This window comes from Papaver somniferum, chromosome 11 (assembly GCF_003573695.1).
Source record: "Papaver somniferum cultivar HN1 chromosome 11, ASM357369v1, whole genome shotgun sequence".
NCBI lineage: Eukaryota > Viridiplantae > Streptophyta > Magnoliopsida > Ranunculales > Papaveraceae > Papaver > Papaver somniferum.
The window spans coordinates 108,386,766-108,394,884 of record NC_039368.1 but is presented as its reverse complement, the minus strand read 5'-3'; the positions used below and the strand labels follow the sequence as shown (position 1 = coordinate 108,394,884).

Here is an 8,119-nt window from a genome sequence, read left to right as displayed (position 1 = left end):
TACGGTAATATATAAAATTGCTTATTCCTTCCCGAGGATTAAACCTTGTTAAATACTTATTCTTCTTGTGTATGTGATTGTGTTCTTGGCGATATTGAGATACCATATAATAGTGCAAATTTAACGCTTCCGCATGCTTTGGCGCAACAAAAACAATAGATGTACTCAGCAGAAAATAGGACAACCATGGATAAAATATACATAGATAGTAGTGTTTAATTTTATAATAATAAATACTAGGTTTGCAATTACTGCGAACGTCATCTTTCTTTTACAAGAGTGTCCAGGACTCTCAGCGCATCCCCTTGCTCGCAACATAGAGGAAGGAACAAACGTTTTTCATCAAAAACGAACACTGAAATTCAAACAAATCTGGACCATATACAATCACATACAGCACAGGTTTCAAGGTTCACGAGTCCATTATCTACTATAAATATTTGTAAGCTTTTTGTTCCCATTCTTTTGCCAGAGATCTAAGTAGAACTTCACAGGATTTCTAGATAAGGCAAACAACTCTATTTATTACCTAAGGCGTGCATCAAATATTGGATTTATACTTTAAACATCTTTCTGAACATATCACGCAAAACGATGAGCAGTATGTGATTTAGGAGCAGGTTACATCAATTGGATATGCTTTAATTATAATGACAAACAACCATATAAAATACAATCTGACATAGTTGTCAATGTGACAAGAACAAGAACAGTATGTTCAGACAAGATGGAAGTCATCTCTAGTTCAAAAAATTGGTGAAACAACAATCAAGTTTATCTACAATAAAAAATAGCTAAAAGAAGTACCTTGGTTCCTTTCTCGATATTATTACAACCTCGAAGATAACCTTCCAGAATTATGTCTCTGCTGCATTTCGCATCTTTTTTCACTCTGTATCGAGGAGTAACATCTTTTAAATCTATAAGGTTGGTTAGCTCACCATGACAAATGGTGAAAATGCATATCCAATAAAAAGCTTGCCAGTTTGCTAATTTCTTCCGTAGAGTACCTGATTACCATATATTAGAGTTAAATGAATTAAATGAACCTGCTAGTTAATCCCAATGAGTACAATTTGCCAACTAGCTGGAGGCTTTGCCCGGTTACTTTCAATATGGGTGCAGGAGCCGTTGGGAAGAAACACTGAACATTCTTTGTGAATCTGTCCTTTTAAGTTTTCTCCTTTTAGCAAGTCCCTTGAATTTAAACTTGGCTAACAATATCACAAGGTGGTATTCGCTATAGTTAATTAAAGAACTTACATCTTATCACGGAGATGATCCACGAGCCTCAGTTTGGTTTTAGTTAGTATCTCATCATTTCTTATGCCATCAAGATATGTAAGCACCCCCATAACCTTAACAATGCCGTGAACTTGTAAAATGTTGAGGAACTCAAACGTTTCCTACAGTCTCAATAAAAGCATTTGGCAGTTAGAAAAAAAAAACCAATTTTTTCTTAAAAACTGAACACACTTAGTGGCACACTGAATATTTCATTTCAAATGGCAAATGAAGTTGATTCAGGGGAATATTCTGTATTCTTTAGGTTTTCTTTTTCTGATTAGACTACTTTACTATTTTCCATCGTATAGGGGTGTTTCTGTCCTTAGTCTAGGGTTTCTTTATTTAGATATTTCTTTCTAGTATAAATAGGTTATTAGGTCTTCTTTGCAAGGCAGATTTAAATTATATTTTCCAAAGACTTGTAATCTATTGATCATAGAGGAGAATTAGGTTCTAACCTAAAGCTCGATTTATTTGCGTTATGTAGTGTCAGTTTTACGTTATATTCGCTTATCTTTCTTCTATTGCCCTAGTTTACTATTTTGGTTTTTAGTAAATCACCAATTGCCACTGGAAACAAAACACCCACAAACCCTAGCTAACTACTACGGCAGGTAAGGGTAGAGATAGAGGCACTGGTAACATTAATTTTGTTGAGTTAAGAATCTTGATGAGGACATGTCGCTGCGGTTGCAAACCCTAGAGCGGCAAGAACGTGTTGAAGCCTGAATGGAGAGAACAGAGGGCTGATGCAACCCTTTGGATTCACTGGAAAAAGGATCTGAAAATGATGAACACCACGAGGATGAAAATTCTTTTATGATCGTGTTGTTCATGGTTCATGAAAATCCTTTTAGACTACGAATTTTAATCAATCGATCATATAAGAGAGTTAGGCTCTACCCTAAGCTCAATTTATCTGCATTATATTGTTTCAGTTTTGCGTTCTATTCGTTTATCTTTGTTCAGTACCCCTAGTTTACTTCCTTGGTTTCTAGTAACTCATACAATGAAGACAGAGGTAGAGGTTATTGCATCTGTGTCAGACAGTGGTGGTATACATGGGTCAGGCACAGTGAGTTCCAAATATACTTGTATACATGTGTCAATAACTAACTGATTCAGGGGTAGGGGCCAAGAGGTAACAGAAAAACCGAGGAGCATCATACTGGATGAAGAAGCTCGACGAGTGCATAAAAAATGTTTAAGAACCTAAAAACTTAGTAAAACAACAAATGAACAACTAACAAATCAGATATTCCTTGCATCAAAGCAAGAATTTATCATTAACCCATGAAAGGGGGAATATATCTTGTTCAAGCATGTGGTTTCCCAAAAATGAATACGAAGTTGGAGTCTTTTAGTTTTTAATGAGAAGCAAAGCTAGATGGTAAAGGCACATGATAAAAAATTTCACCTATGTTTCTCTATTGATGAAAGGAAATCACTCTAGTTCTACAGTGCAGTCACTCGATGCCCTCGAAATCTAAAAGCTACATAATGCTCTATAAATAGGAAGGGAAAATAAACATGAAGCTTTATGGCACATTCTAAAATCGGTAAGAAAAAGAAAATAAAAGGGAAATGAATGGTTATAGCCAGCATGTATAAAAATCCGAAGATGCAAAGAAGGTGGCAGAGATCAAAACCATTGATAGGAGAAGAAGTAATTATAAACTTTCAGTTGTGAGTCTTACCATTTCAAACCCATATCTTGTATCGATGAGGAATATCACTGCATCAGCATACTGTGCAGCATCAATCATGCCATTAATATTATTCAGACACTCCACAAATTGTATCTGTCTCTGGTTAGCTAACAGAAAAAATATTTCAAAAACAAAAGAATTATTACATTATGTAATTTTTCAACCACATGACGGGCTAGTTAAAATTAGACAAGAGAATAGTATAACAGATGTACCTAACACGATCACCTTATTTCCATGACCTCCATTAGAGTTGCAATAGTTCACTATACATTTTATCAGTAAAGACTTGCCAACCTACAACATATGGTAAAAAAACAACTTAAGATATCAGATGCAGACAATTGAGCAAGACCTAATTGTCATCAAACAAGACAAGGTATCATAAATTACCCGAGGAGGTCCATGGACTACAATAACATAAGGAGGTAATTCTCTGGATCAATAATTGGTTCTTCCTTGAGATCAGTAGCTTGCATTCGGGATCCAAATACCAAGATAATGCAAATAATAAATATAGAGGAGTACACAAACAAATAATAACAATACAAAAACATCTATATCCCAGGAGAGAGAGCAGTGTACCTTTGGAGGTATGTTCTTCTTTTCGTTGTGGGTTCTATATATTGTCACATGTGTTAAACCGGGCTCGATAATTCTATTTTTTTGTTGATCATAAGAGAAGGTGAACCAATCTCCATCATCACTTAAAACCCTAAAAAAATAAAAATAAAAAATCAGAATCATCTGCATCATGAAACATAATAATATTAACAATAATAAAGAAAATAAACGGAGGAATCACCTTTAAGAGATAATATATATTGGCGTCTGTATCCTCCCTCTCTCTCTCCCAGAAAAGCGGCGATGCTGCGACGATACTCAGGGTTAGGGATTGTAGTGCTAGGACGAAAGTAAACGAAAAACAAGTGGACAACTCTGATACGTATATGGTTCTGGGCCTGCTGTGTTTCCTTTTTCTTTCTTCCTGATAAATTGAACGAGGCCTATTCGGGTAACCGTAGCTTCGCCTACCAGGGTCTAGAGACATGCCCATTTCTTACTATAACCCAAGAAAACTACCGTGAAACCAATTTCTCTATTCTTTTTCACCCAAAAATCCAGCGGCGTAAAATCTCATGTGTGCACCCATTTCCTCGGTGAATATTTCTTACAGGCCCATATTTTTTAAATTGTGTTATTTCGTGATTTCTTTTCCATTACGGAGAGTGAGAGGAAGTTTTGGGGTAAAAAAAAGCTACTGGAAGAAGTCTTAGCCTCATAAAGTGGGACATAATGGCTATTTCTAGAGCCGTTAGAGGATTAGGAAGCCTGGAATCATGAATAATGCTCTTTTAACTAAGATGGCATGGAGGTTGCTCACTGATAGTCTGGTTCTTAACATAATGAGGGAAAAATATTTTCCAGATAAAAATCTTTTATATTATGAGGAGACTGATAAAGGCTCTTGGTTTTGGAGGGGAATATGTAGAGACATAGTACATGTAAGATAACATTATTGTTGAGAAGTAGGTGATGGAAGTAAGATCTCCATATGGAAAGACTACTGAATACCATGTAGGCATGAACCCCTTAGTTCAAATATGTACCCATCAAATATGAGCATTGTTGACCAACTGATTATTCAGGATAGAAAGTGCTGGAACTTAGATATCCTAAATGCGTTTTTTGATAGTCAAATTGTGGCTGAAATCCGTAGTATAAGAATTCCTATAAATTGTGAGGATATATTAAGATGGGAACCTGCCCATAATGGTTTGTTTTAAGTTAAAACAACTTATGAGGCCATTGACGATAGTAATAATGTGCAACAACCGAATGGGGTTAACTTTTCCTGGAAAATATTTTGGAAAACACATCTTCCCAAAAAGATTTTACATCTGTTTTCGAAATGTATCCACAATCGTTTAACTCTGTGAGCTAAACTTTCTAGATATGTGTCAGATATACCTGAAAATGGTCCTCTTTGTAACTCTATAGCTAAAGCCATATATCATCTATTCTTAGAATGTTTTATTGCTAAAAATATATGGAGTGATGTTAATACTGATTTTGCAGGTTTGATGGAAAACATGAATGTTGTGGAATAGATCATTAGATGGTTTCAACAACCAAACCAATTAGTCTCTTCTACAAGTGATGTGAAAACACTAGCTGGTTTCAGTTTGTAGCATATGTGGAAGCTAAGGTGCAACATAGTGTTTGATAATGCACAAGTTAATGTAGAAAACACAGTAAGACAAATTCAAAATTATAAAACATAACCGTTTTTTTTCCATAATGCTATTAGTGTAGGGAATGTATATAATAGACATCAGATAAGGAAAAAAATCCACCCTTGAGTTTCACAAAAAATATTTTGATGCTTAATTTTGTACTGATACTAATCAATTTGATACTGGTTTCGTGGTTATTGATGATGCATAGATTTGCAGGGGGAGAGTGCATGCCGGTAGTAGCTATAGATACTGAGAAAGCTGAAGCTTTGGAAGCTTTGGAATGCATCAAGTGGGCCAAAGCAAAGAATATAAGAAAGTTAGTTTTAGAAGGTGATTGTCTGAATATAATAAGTGCCATCAAAGGTGATGTAAGTTGAACTACAAAAAACATTATTATTGATTGCCAAGAACTTTTTAAGTCTTTTGGTCATTAGATACGTCAGTATGTACCTAGGGAGACTAATGAGGTAGCTGATTTGTTAGCCAAATAGGTTAGAAACAACCAAACCAATTTGGTGTAGTCTCTTAATCTGCCGAGTTGGGTAGGGTCTCTGATTAGTGAGACACTGGGTGTAATCTCTTAAAAGTTGATTAATGAAATTATTTTTTTATTAAAATAAAATAAAATAATAAAGAGGCAAAAAGAAATAGTTCTGATTTCTTTCAACCGAGTAACTGGATTTTCTTTTGGTTTCATAAAGATTTCTTGGTTCCAATCCAACTTTGTTTTCTTAGATCGACTTCATTTTTAGTTTTTGTATATGTAGTTTTGTTTTCATCCCATCCCGTATACAATTTTCAATTCTCTTTTTCTGATCTTCAGATTTATGATAAAAACGTTAATTTGTGTGATTAGATCATTGTTCTTGTTAGTATAAAAAAATCATTTTGATCTCGATTTAATGACTCAGTAATTAGGAATTTTAATACAGTAGATATGGGCTTTGAAAAACATGGGCACAACAACCACACCCAATATTTTGTTTGGCAATCTGAATAAACAAACTCCAATATACTTTCAAGAGAGTCAACTAGACAGTCAAACTCAATCTAGAGAAAAGTATATCAAAGAGTTTCATACCTCTATCTCTCAATTCAATCTGCAATCAGCAAATAGGAATTTGCGAGCTCGATTGAATATAAGAGAAGTAACTTGAACGGTACCAAAGACCAATGTTCAAGGATCAATCAATTTCAATCAATAACCAAAGTTTGGATTTACCAATTGATCGATTCAACGCACAACCTGTGATATTTCAATTATATAACACAAAATATAATGAGGAAAATAAATAACACAGACACCATAATTTTGTTAACGAGGAAAACCGTAAATGAAGAAAACCCTCGAGATCTAGTCTATCGTTGAACACCACATTGTATCAAGCCGCTACAGACACTAGACTACTATCAATGAACTTCAGATTGAAATGTAGTTGAGCCATAATCAATCTCACAATGATTCACGGTGCGGTTGCGCTGCTTACGTCTCTGATCCCAGCAGGATACTACGCACTTGATTCCCTTAGCTGATCTCACCCAAAACCAAGAGTTACTACGACCCAAAGTCGAAGACTTGATGAACAAATCTGTCTCACACATAAAAGTCTATTGGAATAGATAAATCTGTCTCCCACAAAAATACCTACGAGTTTTGTTTCGTCTTTTGATAAATCAAGGTGCACGGGAACCAATTGATAAACCAGACTTATATTCCCGAAGAACAACCTAGTATTATCAATCACCTCACAATAATCTTAATCTTATGGTGGCGAAACAAGATATTGTGGAATCACAAATGATGATACAAAGATGTTTGTGACTACTTTTTATCTTACCCATCGGAGATAAACTCAAGCAAATCTTAGCAAAGGTAATACTCAAATCACGATAGAAGAAGTAAGATCAGAACACACAACTACAGAGAAAATAATTGGGTATGGCTTCATAATCCCAATGAAGTATTTAAGTCGTTAACCTACAGGGTTTCATGAAAAACCTAAGGTTAAAGGAGATTCAAATCTAACTTATACAACTAGTATTACACAGGAGGTGTGGGGATTAGGTTTCCCGGTTGCTAGAGTTCTCCTTTATATAGTTTTCAAACCACGGTTTGCAATCTAAGTTCCCTTAGTAACAAAGCATTCAATATTCACTATTAGATGAAAACCTGATTAGATTCAAGATATTATCTTTCAACCGTTAGATCGAACTTAGCTTGTTATATACAAATGAAATGTACCTTCATTTAGGTTTAAGTAACCGTACCTAAACGTGTACACCATTTTGTCTCAACAGTAGTTAACCGAGGTTAGATACATGAACATTCTCATATCAACCTTATTCATCTTAACCACAACTAGTTCAAATGACTCAAATGAAACTAGTTAAAGAGTTGTTCAATTGCTATATTCTCATAGAAGTATACAAGAACACAATTGAAGCAAAATCGATGTGGTTCACTCGAATCAATTCATGAACATTATAGTCACGGTTTGCAAAGAATCCGTTCCTTAATATATAAATGTATTAGTTTATGTCACAACCGATTTTAGAACATTAACCACTCAAGTATGCAAACGGGTACGCATACTTAAGTATGCCGGTCTGAGTTTGGGTTCGCCAGTATGCGAACGGGTACGTATACTTAAGCATACTTCCAAAACCCAGCAGAAATTCCCGGACCTATACCTTGCACAAGTATGCGTACCGGTATGTGTACTTGGTACACGGAATTTCACAACTACAAGTACGCACATGGGTATGCATACTCTAGTTCCGGTCATGGATCACATACATGCAAGAATGCACACTATGTTTATAATCCGATAGTTCTAAACTTATTTCAATCATTTAAACTTTCTTAGAGGATGACAATAGACG

General features: G+C 35.1%; 1 long non-coding RNA gene across 2 annotated transcripts; it reads right to left on the bottom strand.

Annotated features, from left to right (window-relative positions):
* Positions 1–571: 571 nt before the first annotated feature.
* LOC113323367 lies at positions 572–3,923 on the bottom strand. 2 transcript variants are annotated; one of them, XR_003347552.1, is made up of 7 exons: positions 3,802–3,923; positions 3,582–3,711; positions 3,390–3,468; positions 3,212–3,293; positions 2,985–3,103; positions 1,264–1,406; positions 572–1,010 (listed from the first exon to the last, which is right to left on the bottom strand). It is a non-coding gene; the product is annotated as an uncharacterized LOC113323367 (long non-coding RNA). The 2 variants fall into 2 exon arrangements; XR_003347551.1 differs by having other exon boundaries at positions 3,390–3,711.
* Between the last annotated feature and the right edge of the window lie 4,196 nt (positions 3,924–8,119).